Raw genomic sequence first — 14,263 nt, 5'->3', positions numbered from 1 at the left:
ATTATTTTTTCATATTTGTGCTAGTCAGGTTTCAGCTACTGTGGCAAAATACCTGAGAAAATAAATTTGGAGGAGAAAAGATTTATTTTGGCTCACGGTTTCAGAGGTTTCAGTGTGTTGTTGGCGGGCTCCATTGCTCTGGGCCTGTGGCAAGGCAGAACTTCATAGCAGAGAGGGAAGGGGAGACCAGAATTGCTCATCTCATGGTGTCTGGAAAGCAGAGATTGAAAAAAAAGGCTGGGGACAAGAAATACCCTTGTAGAGCATGACCCCAATCCCTTACTTCCTCCAGCAAGACCCTACCTTCTATAGTTTCTATAACCTCACAATAATGTCATCAGCTACAAACCCACTAATCCATTGATGAAATCAGAGCTCTCATGATCCAATAACTTCCTAAAAGCCCCACCTCTGATCATTGCTACACTGGGAGTCAATTCTTTAACTCAGTGAGCATTTGGGGAACTTTTCAGATGCAATCAATAACAGTATTTCACTTGGTTTTCTGCTTGTGTTATTTTTAGGTTCTAGGATCTAATCCAGGATACTGTATTGCATTTAGTTTTTAGATACATTACCTATACATTGCTGCATGAAAAAATTACCACATAAATTAGTGGCATAAGAAAGAAGTACACACTCTCTAACAGTTTTTATGGGTTAAGGATCAAGATGTAGATAACAGTTAGTGCTGACCCAAATGTAGGAGTTAAAAATCACAAACCTTGTAGAAGAGAACATAGGAATCAATTTCCATGGCCTTAGGTTAAATAAATGTTTTATGATACCAAGCAAACAACTAATAAGGGAAATTGATAAACTGAACTTTATTTTATCAGAACTTAAAACTCTTATGATTATAAATACAATATCAAAGAGTGAACCCAAATAACAAGATGTCACCAGATGATGCCCACCACTTGGTATACACACTACATATTCTGTCTCCTTCCCACGAGTGTGATCCAAACAGGAGATGGCTTTTTAAATAGTAGACTATTTTGAAGGGAAGGAATAGCATTGGATGATTATGTTACAAAAAATTGAGATTCTCTTGCTATAAACTCTTCCCTTTGACATCTTTGATGAGACTTTCTGCCATGTGGAAGAAGTCCACAAGTCAAGGATCTGAATCCAGCCTCTGGTCAATAGTCAGCAAGAAAAGAGGCCCTTGGTCCTACAGCCTGTCTTACAGTTTTCCATACTAAATTTAAAACTAATACATATTACTTTTCAAATAACACTATATTGTTCCCTATATAATATACCTTATTATAACAAAATAATCCTAATTCTTCCCTCTCATAGCTTGTTTTATGGATAACTTTCTTTAATATATTGTCTTTAATATATTGTTTCACATCAAACAACAATAACTTAGAGGAAGAAAAATTTATTTGGGGCTCATGGTTCAGAGGTCTCCATGTATGGACAACACTGTTGCTTGGGCCCAAGGTGAGGAAGTACATTGTGGGGGAAGGGCCCACCAGAGTAAAACTGCTTAGCTCAGCAGGTTCAGGAAGGAGAGAGAGAGACAGAGAGAGAGAGAGAGAACCCCTTTTCATGCCTGGCCAGTGCACAGACACACTTTCCCTCCTTGTTTGCTGCACTCACTGATCCTCGCTCTTCAGAACATGCTCCACTGTTCCTTCTACAAGAGGATTTCCTTGTCCTTCCCTCTCTGGGTCTGATGCTGTCCTGAGTTCCAAGTATAGTTCTTCTTTCTGTAGTTTATTTTCTGTTCAAGTTATCTAGATTCCCACTGGACTGAATTCTCAGAGAATATGGAAACCTTGTCTATGTTGTTTTCCTGTGAACCACACACACAGTGCACAAAAAAACAGGAGATTCTCCTTTACATTGATATTCACACATAAATTGATAAATCACTCAAATACTCACTTTCTCTGATTTGCTTTCCAACAAACAACTCTCTTTCAATATGAAGAGTATTGGAACTTGAAGATCAATGTTTCTTTCTCTGCTTCCTCTTCCCAGGACATGACATAAACCCTAACTGTACCTCGGCCTTTTCTCTGGCCTCAAACCTTTGTGAAGACCCTTTGATGGACATGCTGCTTCTCATCTCACCTGCATCTCTTCTGCCCTTTTTGGCAGTTTTGCCTTTGTAATCCAAGAAAATTCTTGTTTTCTAACATTCCACTCCATTAACATAGCTCCCTTGATAAATATTTCCAAGTACTTATTACTTACACTATTTCATCGTTTTTGGCATATGCATTTTTGTTCAAATTTTATCACAATTACTGCTGGCCTAGAGGCAGTCATGACATGATTTTCTTTGTCTGTACATGAAAGAACTTGCCTGAACCATTTGTTGTCACAATTTATTGGACCACTTGAATCAAAAGTTTCAGAATGGAAATTGCACAATGGCGCAGACTCTTTGTTAGGGGATGTTTCATTGCCATCTGTCTTCATGCCACATGGGTTGGTGAGAAAATATTCATAACTATGGATCAAAATGTGTTGCATAACTTTCAGAAAGAAAATATTAAGATATTTGGGATTTCTGTTACAAATTAATTTTAATTGCTTTTATTTTTATGTAAATAAAATTTATGACTTTAAAAGGATAAGGATTTTTTCAACACTGAGTCTGCCATGTGTAAAATAGTGTAATTATCAGAGGTATTATTCTTTCATTTATTTATATATGTTTATTTATTTATTTATATATGTATATACATGCATATATATAGTTGTCAGTGGACCTTTATTTTATTTATTTATATGCAGTGCTGAGAATCAAACCCAGTGTCTCACACATTAGGCAAGTGCTCTACCACAGAGCTACAACTCCAGCCCCTTGGGTTCATCTTTAATGTTAGGTTCATTTCTATAAGGTGTACATCTCCAATGGAAACACCTACAAACCTACACTTATTACCAATTCTGACCTTCCCTGTAGTGATTCAAATTCTGTGATGTCTTTTTGAGATTCTCTTACATTGTTACTTATTTACCTTCATGTTGCCAACCAGAAGTATAGAACCAAGAATAGAGTAATGACTGAGTAATTGCAGGAGGAATGAATCAAGAGATTGTGTGAAAAAAATTGTCTGGTTTAGATATGCTGTACTGCAAATAAAAGTAAAAAATGGGTACACATACAAGGCTGTTTGCAAGACATTATATATCAAACAATTAAGGAGTGTGAGACGTAAAAGAGTGAAACAAAGACTGAGTCCTAATACTGCCCCTGAGAGGTAGCTTACTTCTTCCGGAGTTCCAAATCTGGCCTATAGTAAGGACCTTGACAGACTTCTGAGTTGGGCAGATGAAGCTGAAGTTCAACTCCTTTAGTCGTCCCGTATGTCCTACAGTAAGAGAGATAGATGAGAGAGAGGAGAGAGAGAGAGAGAGAGAGAGAGAGAGAGAGAGAGAGAGAGAGAGAGAGTTAGTTCATGGCAGTTCCCATGTGGATGGGGTTGCCAGATACCATCACTACACTTATGAAATTTTTGGAAGCAGAGCAGAAGAAAAAGAGATAAAATAAGAAGCCATTTAAATGAGCTAACAGTCATATGTGAATCTTACCATTATGTATATTCACAAGATACTAACTAAAAATAAATAAATAAAAATAAAAGTAGATAGAAGAAAGATCAGTAAAGTGGAAGGAGGGTAACAGGGGGAGGAAGGAGAGGAAAGGGAAAATATTGGGGACTCAATTAGAACAAATTATATTCCCTGTTTTTAAAATTATGTCAAAATGAATCCTAATATTATATATAACTAAAAGAACCAATAAATTAAAAAATGAACTTGTCCTTCAACCCTTTCAACTTATTAGTAACGGAAATTAATAGAAGGCTTTGCATGACGTAGACATCTTACAATAAACCAAGGACTACCTTACAGATGTAGGAAATAATGTGTTTAGATGGCTTGAATCACACATCACAGACACCAAACTTCATTTATTATGATTTTTTATTACATGTAGTTGATAAAATTTATTGTTATAAATTAATTTAAATAGGAATTTCTACTTATAAGGTTACAACACAATTATAATTTGTTAAGATTTGGATATAAGATGTCCCCTGGAAAGTTCACATGTTAGGCAATACAGGAATGTTCAGAGGTAAAATGCTTAGATTATGAGAGCTGTAACCTCATCATCAGAATAATCCATTCAATGGATCAGCAATTTGGATGGACTACTGGGTGGTAACTATAGATAGATGGGGCATGGCTGTAGAAAGTAGGTCATGGGGAGGGGGAGGCATGGCCTTGGATTATATATTGCCCTTGACAACTCCCTCTCTCTGATTCCTAGTTATCATGAGCTGAGCAGCTCCCCTCCACCATACCTTTCTTCCATGATGTCCTGCATCACCTCAGGCCTAGAATAATACAGCAGTATCACCATGGGCTAAACTCCTGAAACTATGAGCACAAAAAAAACTTTTCTTTCCCTAAGTAACTCTTGTCAGGTATTTTGATCACAGGAATGAACAGTTAACTAAGACATCATCAAAAGATGAAAATATTTCTTATTTCTTATTTCTTCTATTTGTTTCTCCAGAAAAATTCCAGTTTATATATTTAATTATGGCAGTACTACGGATTGAACATAGGGTCTTGCACACAGAAGACGAATGCTCTACCACTGAGCTACCCACTCATCCTCTCTCCAGTTTACTTTAAAATTTGGAATCATCTTGCCTCTGCCCTACATAGATGTCACAGTCTACATAGTTTGCACAGAGCATAGGATTACTTTTTAGATGCAGTGAAATTATAGATAATGGTGTCAAGTTATAATAACAATAAAAAGTCAAGATAAATGTTCTTTTTTTGGCAAAAGACAAGATCTGATCTTGAAACATATATACAATAATACAATATAGAAATCCAGAATCCCTGATAGTAGCATTAACTTTCAAAAGTTTTAAGTTTGGCATGAAAGCATCCACAAAGTGTCAATACTCATGCTTTGGCTATTGCCAATATCACATAAATTTTAACAAATACTACCCTCTGCAAGAGGAGTTTAAACAGATCTAAACAGTTTAATTTTATAGCAGATGCATGCTCTTGCATCTCAAAGACGTACCTGTGGGAATCATCCTTCAATAGAGAATGTGTCCACCTCAACAATGACAAGTTTGTACTGGTGCAAACATGGCAGGCTCTAAGCAGGTACTGATCTGCTTACTGTTTCTGTCCTCTTCTGGCTTTTGCTTCTCTTGGTGGTTTCAGGTGAGGAAATCCATGTTTAGCCTGGGTTGAGAAATAACCATCTTCACAAGCCAGAATACACAGCATCTATTCACATCACTGTCAGAGGAGTGTCAAAGGTTCAGCCTAAAACAATGTACATGAACAGATCAGCTTAATAATAGAAATGTAAATCAATTATTGACAAATTCAATGCAAAGTATGATCTACAAGAGACATAAGAATGTAAACTTTTTTTTTTTTTTGGCGGTACTGAGGATCAAACCCAGGGCCTCGTGCTTGCAAGGCAAGCACTCTACTGACTGAGCTATCTCCCCAGCCCAAACTTTTTAAAAATAATACACAAGTTGATAAAATAAAATTTTTCAGGTCCCTATTTATAACACAATACTACAAAAATAGGTGCTGCCTAGAGATATATGTATACATTTCTGAGAGGCATTTTTATACCACTGAAAAGAATTTTAGTATTTACTCATCAAAGAGTAAAAGAATAATACATACCTATATTATGGACCATCTGTACAAGAAAAAGTCATGGAGACTTACACAAAAATGAGAAGGAGGCAATCAAGGACTCCAACCAATGCCTATAGTTTTTGCCTAAGGAGAAAAGCAGACAATATGATGACATATATATGTATGTACAGTAAGTGGTGAGCCTCTGTATTCAGGGAGCCTCAGTGTTATGTCCACATTTATTATTCTTATTGTTAATTTTTCTTGTGAATAGTTCACAATTTAAAAATATTTAACTACATAATGAAACCGCCTACAGATCTTCTTAAGCACAAGACTCTGAACACATTTTCCTTGTTTTTCTTAGGAAAGACTGTCTTGCTCACTTTCAACCAAGGTATTTAGAGGAAGTTTCTGAACAATTAGAATAGATAATGCATAACATCTTTCTCTCCAGGTACATTGATATTCCCATTTAATTAAGCAATGACAGATATGAAAAGATGAAAATACTTTAAAGAAATCTTGGAAAAATGATTAGGGATGCATTTTTAAAAACAGGAATAAAAAGCAATAATTTGCAACATGAAAATACAAAATTTGGTTATAGACAATATTCTTTGTGACCAAACATGAAAATATATGTGCAAGTGTAAACATATGCTATCAGAATACAAAGCAAGAATAAACATGACAAGGCAAGGCCTGAAGCAGTAATGTGCTGTTGTTCAACAAACAGAATAATGCCATTCTTTTTACAAATAATCTGAATTCCACATTTAACCCCAGAGGGCGGGCAGGGACAGCTGCACTTGCCTATGCAGACCCCACAGAGAGACCCAGCTCAGCTGTGCCTTGGTGAATGTGGTCTGGAGAGGACACACCCACTGGATCCTCTGGGCTTGAGCTGGAGAATGTGATGGTGTCTGCACAGGCTCCTGCCCTTCTAGATGTTGCTGGGGCAGTAGAATGCTTCCAAGACTCCAAAAAATAAGGGCAAAAAAGAGCAGATGAGGCATCAATATAATTACTAAAGAAAGAGAGAGAGAGAGAGAGAGAAAGTATGTTGCTTAACACACAGGAACATCAGGAATGTTAAGTGCCAATAGTGATATTCAAAAGTTCTAAGCCCTTCTCGTCACTCAAGGTACAGCTCAGAACATTGGTGTAGATGCAAATTGTGCACAGTTTTACTCTTTCTTTATTGTAGAATAACACTGTGATTAACAAATAGACTCTGGTGGGAAAATTCTTGGGGTAAGTAACTAAAGCAGTATTTGTACAAAGAAATAAACCACAGGAAAAGATAAAATAATACAGTATTAAAACTTATCTTGTGAATGTAACTTCATGACCATGGGATATGGTAAAAAGTCTTAAAGTAAAACTGGAAAGTAGGTTTCAAATAGGAATAAAACAGTATAACACAGTTGATATGAGCAAGGGCTCTGGAGACAGACTGAGTCAGGCTTAAGATCATCCTATTCCTTTCTTGCAGAGCGTGAGCTCAAATGCAGACCTGGACCAAGGGAGCAGGAACAGTGCCTGCTTCTTGAGATGTGAGAAGTGAATAAAGCAATCAAACATAAAGCATGTAGACTGTCAGCAGGTAATAACCCATAACTGCTGTTTTTGAAAGATGTATCATTTGCATTGATTGTAAGATGCTTCATTACTTTACATAACAATGAAATGATACCAGTTGCAAACTTTGGCACAAATATTTCCTATCACTTAGATTTTTTATCTAGTTATTAATGGAAAATTATTTCAATTATATATGAAAAGTTGTCTTATATCACTGATATGAATACATGAGAAGGCAGTGGAATGAATCTGACATAACTTTCCTATCTACATACATAAACACACCACAGTGAATCTCACCATCATGTACATTCCACAAATGGGGTCCTAATAGAATAAAATAGAATAAAATATATCCCATGCTTGTATAATCATATCAAAATGGAATATACTGTCATGTTTAACTAAAAAGAACCCATAAATAAAGAGAGAAGGAAAGTAGAAGCAAAATATATGAATGAGAGTACTCTAAACTTTCTTCCATTCAGGATAAACTCTCCTGAACCATTTTCATCACATCTTGTATGCATGTAGATCTGGTGGTGCAGCATTTCTTAAGGAAGTCCCACACTATTCCTCATGAGATCATCTTTCTAAGCCACTGACAGCCTTTCTTCTAGTGTTGATATCAGTGTATCATTGTAAGGTGTCAATCAATATTTTTTAGACCAACTTTGTGTGTGTACATATGAAAATGATCACGAGACTGCCTTCTGGTCAATAGTGTTTTTACACTATCAATTTTAAGCTGCATCTCTCTTTTAAAGATGTAAGAACTTGCAAACTATTATTAATGGAATAATGTTTTTCCACACGACTGCCCTGTTTCACTAGTAAAATCATGATGTCTCATTTGTTGTGTTTTGGTCTGTTATTGAGGAATCCTGTTTAAATATTGTATTGTATAAGCTGGCCAATTCCACATACCCTAGACCTAGCTATTAGAGCAACTTGCGGAATATTATAATTACTATTTACAAGCTACAATGAACTCCAATAATTATAGGTTGTGTTGGCATCCATTTGGATATTGGTTTAACTTACTTATACCAGAAACAAGGCATAGTCAACTTTGATACAGTGTCCCGTTCTCTGTCTCCTCCCAGTTTCTCATTTTGGCCCACTCTTCCCCCATAAACTGAACAGAAACAGACAACTACCTCTTATTTACAGTGTAAACTGTTGGAAGCCTGCTTGCTTATACAAATTAGAATTACCCAAAGGAAGCCTGTTGGATGGTTCCCTGGACCCCAATAAGGCTTTGGTTCTCAGATATCCTCCCCACCCCTGGACCAGCTGCTTTTCTGGTCAACTTCGTCTATACCCTTGGACCTGTGAAGTATGCTGCACTCTTCTCTCTGGGATCTCTAAGTGATACAATGCTGCTATTATTTCATGTATTTTGTTGAGTGAGTTGTGTCTCACTTGACAATATCCCTGAATATACCTGTCACTAAGTTCTTTCCTGGTGAGGACTCTACTATAGAGTGGATATGTTGGTATGGATAGATGCAGTTCAGATAAGAGTAATAAGAGACTTTGCCAGTACATACAGGTTTCCTGCAAGAGGGACAATTTCTTACTGGTCGGGATGTTCAAGGCATGAAGAAGTATCCCATAAAAGGCACATTACAGATATCTACCATCAAATTTCCTAAAGTTTTGTCAGATCAGAGCTTGAGTTTACTCAAAGACAAACTCCAAGACCAAATTACAAGTAAAAAATAATATAAGGAGAAGTAATTTTATAAGCTATGGTTAAAAAAATCTATTGAGAAATAAGATAGGAATGGCAAAGCACTCTTTGAAAGTGTGCACTGGAGTGGAGGCTTTCTAAAAACTTAGAAACAAATTTATATTGAGAATTTCTGCTCTCCGCTTGGAAATATAATCAATTCTCCCTTGAAGCTGCATTCCAAATTTAGTTATCTAACTTTTTCTTTTCCCCTATTCATCTTTATGATCAAATGGATGTTGGTCATACAAAGTACTTAATGATTAGTCAATGCAGAAGTGGATGCATTATGGTTTCATAAAATGTGTTGCTCTGCCCACTTGCTACTGTGAATTTTGGGCACTTGCAAATTACTTTTTTGTGGGGGGTACTGGCTATTGAACTTAGGGTTGCTTAACCACAGAGCTACATCCCCAGTCCTTTTTATTTATTTTGAGGAAGGGTCCTGCTAAGTTGCTGAAGCTGGCCTCACTATTTCTGAGGCTGTCCTTGAATGTGCCATTCTGCCTCAGCTTCACAAGTCACTGGGATTACAAGTGTTTGCCACCATACCTGGACAGGGTTTATAAATTAGATGGACTTTGGTATATTCCCTAATGTGTATATTGAATGAGGAAGAAATCTAATTCACTATTTAAGATTGTGACTGAAGTATGCATCTATTAATTCAGTATCAGGAAGGCTGGATAAAGTTAAGAACATGTCTCATCTCAAGTATTTGGCCTGTGCATTTACTGGACACCCTCATCTGTTTGAACAAGTATAGAGAGAGGGTATTGGTTTCTTGCCTCACAAAGGGGTCTGACTTTGGGATGTTTGCAATGGTACCTTTCTGGTGGCCAGGTCAGCCTCTGTGAAGTCTGCTCACAGTAGGCTCTGGGAAATTACATCTTCTATGCTATCAGAAAGTCATCTTGGGAGACTTAATGCTCAACACTGTGTCTTTTGAGCCTGTGACATTATGTTGGTATTGTTCTGTGTCTATCGCCTGTCTTCTCTTAACCCTGAGCACTCAGTTCATTGACCTCCATTTGTCACTTTGAGATGGGTCATTCTTTATCCAGATCTACATGTGGCCTTTGATAAAGTTGCATTCTGCTCTGTGTGTGTGTCTGGTGAAGTGTTAAATTCACAGCATACATAATTATAGATTATAATGTACACACTGGAATTATGAAGTAGAATTGATGAGTTGATTACCTATTACAGGAACTCCAGTTAAAAATAAACATTCACAGAATAAACCTCAATGGGTTCAAATGGATTTTAAGTGTGTCTGTCCCTTCTCAAAGAATGAAGTGTGAGCTTACAGGGGTGAGAATGTTTCTTGAATTATAAATGTTCAAAATAAAAGCATATAAATATCTGCTCTCCTGACCTCAATTGTGAGAACTGTGGTCTAGGTCAGTTGTGTTGCTCATTTCAGATCTCCATGCACAGCAGCTTGTTTTCTCACTGAAGTTATGCATGTATGACGGAGACTATGCCCCATGATTACGGAATATAAAATAAAGAGTGCTGACTCTGGATATTCACGATATGAGGGTGCAGTCCCACTGCTCTGCAGCTTCGAGGACTTGGTTCCTGGATACAACTCTGGTGCTGCCAGCAGAGGGCTGCGGCTGTGCACAGGGAGCTGCGTGGAGTGAGTGGGCAGTCCTCCCTGCTTTGGTGTCTTTGTTTATTCAGCACATGGGCAGTCATCATTTGTCTTGTGTCCATTTTTTAAATCACTGCATGGGGGCTGCAGATGTCTTCTGTCCTCCAAAGGTTTTTTTTTTTTTTTCTCCTCTTTGAACTAGAATTTCTATGTGTACCACACATTCCAAATCACTAATTGCCTTTACCGGACAAAAACTGTTTATCTAAATGGTCACTTCCATATGTTCATAAGTGAGGATTAGACTAAATCCCATACTAACATTTTCTGGTTTTACATGTAGTTCACTACCAGCACAATACCTTTTCAGTAGTGTTTGGGTTTGGCGATGGCAAGCATTATTCCAGAATGTGAATGACAGTAGACCTCATGGTCCCCAAAGAATTCTTGATGGAGTCTACAGAATAAAATTAACAATTATTAGAGACATTTTCAAATAATTAAAGATACGGTTAGTTGTCTTTTGAATATTTAAAGAAGGAAACCCTGCATTAAGGAAACACTCTGCTAAATGCAAAAAGTTACTTAGGGTCCCTATCACTGACAGTTCTCAACCAAGGTGCTATACTTTGGATCTGGATTGTCTCCCAAAGACCTATGTGTTCTTTGTGTTAAGGGCTATTATAATCAGCTTTTTCACTGCTGTGACCAAAAGATCTGATATGAAGAATTAGAAAAGGAAAAGATTATTTTGGGGCTCACAGTTCAGAGATTTTGATCCATAGATGGCGGACTCCATGGCTCAGGGCCCGAGGTGCAGCAGGACATCATGGTGGAAGAGTGTGGTGGAGGAAAGCAGCCTGGAACATGGCACCAGGAAGTAGAGAGAGAGAGAGAGAGAGAGAGCTCCACTTAACAAGGACAAAATATAAACCATATAAACCCCAAAGGAATGCACCTATCCACCTACCCCTTCCAGTCACACCCTACTGGCCTACAGTTACCTATCAGTTGATTAATCCAGTTAATTCCTATCACTGATTATGTGAATAATTTCACTGATTACATTAAGGATCTCATAACCCAATCATTTCACCTCTAAACTCTCTTGTATTATCTCACACATGAGATTTTTGGGGACACCTCACATCTCAGCTATAACATTTCTGTTTTAGTCAGCTTTTTGCTTCTGTAAACAAAGGACCTGAAAGGAACAATTAGAGGAGGAAAAGCTTATTCGGGGGCTCATAGTTTCAGAGGTCTCAGTCCGTAGACAGCTGCCTCCATTCCTCAGGGCTTGAGGTATGGAAGAACATCATGGTAGAGGAGCGTGTATAGGAAAGTGGCTCAGGATATGGTCACTAAGCAGCAGAGTGAGAGCTCTGCTTAACAAAGACCAAGTTATACACCTTATGATCCTCCTGCTCGAGTCACACCCTACCTGCCTACAGTTACCACCAAATTAATCTCTATTATTCAGCAGATTAATGCACTAATTAGGTAAAGGTTCTTATAACCCAAACATTTCACCTCTAATCTTGCATTGTCTCACGCTTAAGCTTTTAGGGAATACTACATATCTAAATCATAACAAGGACTCTGTCCTCAGCATAGGACTATTAAGAGATAAGTGGAAACATTAAGAGGTGGGGGGCCTAGTGAGAAGTTTTAGATCACTGAAAGTGTACCCTTGCAGGGCATTTGGGGATTCCAGTTTCTTCCTCTTGTTTTCTTTTCCTGTCTTGGCCTTGAGAACAGCTTTGCTTCACCAAATGCTCCTGCCATGATATGCTGCCACACCACAGGCCCAAAAGCAGTGAGGTGAAACTGTCATGAACTAAAACCTCCAAAAATGTGAGCCAAAGTAACCTTTTTCTCTTTATAATTTGATTATCTCAGGTATTTTGTTGCAGATGGAAAACTAACTAACGCACATGATTTCCCCAAAATCATATTTCCCCCAAAAGCTTTAGCAGGATCTTTCAGATTTCTTCCAGTGTCTGAAAACAATGCTTTCAGAGATGTGAGGCAAAGGGACTTATCTTTGAAGAACTCCTCACTAACACACAAACTTTTGACTGTTAATGGGGTATATGATGGGAAAAAAGAAAGAGGAGGAGGGTTCCTGCAGTTTTGAGAGGGTTTTCATGAAGCAGGTGCACCTATGTTTGAAATAGTGGAAAAAAATGGAAGTTATTCTGATATTCTCTCTATATATGTACATTCAGCTACTAAAGTGTAGGAATTGTGTGTTTGTGTGTGTGTGTGTGTGTGTGTGTGTGTGTGTGTGTATGGGGTTGCATCAAATTAATATCTTGTGAAACTATTATTTTGAGATAATTTTATATTTACAAAGAATTTCAAGGTGATACAGAGAATTTTATGTATATTCAGCTTCCAGTAATCTGAACACCTTACATAACCACAGTATGTTTATGTAAACTGAAATCGACAGTGGTACAAAACTCTTAAAATGAACTAAGGAATTTCTTCTCATTTTGCCAGTTTTCTACTAATGCCATTTCTTTTTGCTACTTGAGAATGTGATCCAGAATACCATATTAGATTTACTGTCAGGTGTGTTAATTATCTGTTGTTGCATAACAAATTGCCGCACAGCTTAGTGGCTCAAACCCTCACATAAATTACTCACAGTTTCTCTAGTCTGGAATGCAGATGTAGAACATGGTCAAGGCTGAGGTCTGAATTGAAGGCTCTGCTGGGAAGAATCCCCTTCCAAGCAGATGTGGTTGTCATTAGGATTAAGTTTCCCACCCAGGTCAAGATGATTTCACTAGAAAATGATTCTAAAAATTTCAATAATAGTACAATTTCTTTACAAACTCTTTGGGAAAAAAGAACCACAAAGAACAAAAGAGAGGAGAAAAACACTTTCCAACTCATTCTGAGACCAGTTTACTTCTGATGTCCAAATCATACAAAGATATTACAAGAAAATAAAATTACATATCAATGAAGACCTAGAAATTAGATTAGGAACTTTGCAACTGCTAGAAAAAAACAAGTAGGGTCAACACTCTTAACATATAGATCCAGGCAATGGCTTCCTCAATGGGATTCCTAAAGCTCAGGGATATTAATTTGGTGACATGAGGTAACATCAAATTAAACAGCTTCTGCACAGCAAAAGAAACAACTAAAAGCATGAAGAGAGAACTTATGAAATAGGTGAAAATCATTGTTAGCTAATCTTCTGACAGAGAATTAATTTCCAGAATATATAAAGTATGCAAAAAACTTACCACCAAATATACAAATAACCCAATCAAAAAATGGGCAGATGAACTCCACAGAAGAAACACAAATGGCCAACAAGCATATGAAAAAATGTTCAACATTATTAGCAATCAGGGAAAGCAAATCAAAATTACACTGATATTTCATCTCACTCTAGTTAGAACAGCAGCCATCAAGAATGAAAAAAAAGAGAGGAATATGCTGGAGAAGCTATGGGGGAAAAGGAACATGTTTACACTGTTGGTGGGATTGTAAATTAGTAATCACTATTGAAATTGGTATGGAGGTTTTTTTAAAAGACTAGAAATGAAAACACCATATGACCCAGCTATACTACTTCTCAGTATTTATCCTAAAGAATTAAGTCCCCACACTGTAGTGATACATATATTCCCATGTTTATACCAGCACAA

This window comes from Sciurus carolinensis, chromosome 2 (genome assembly GCF_902686445.1).
Source record: "Sciurus carolinensis chromosome 2, mSciCar1.2, whole genome shotgun sequence".
NCBI lineage: Eukaryota > Metazoa > Chordata > Mammalia > Rodentia > Sciuridae > Sciurus > Sciurus carolinensis.
This window is presented reverse-complemented; position numbering follows the sequence as displayed.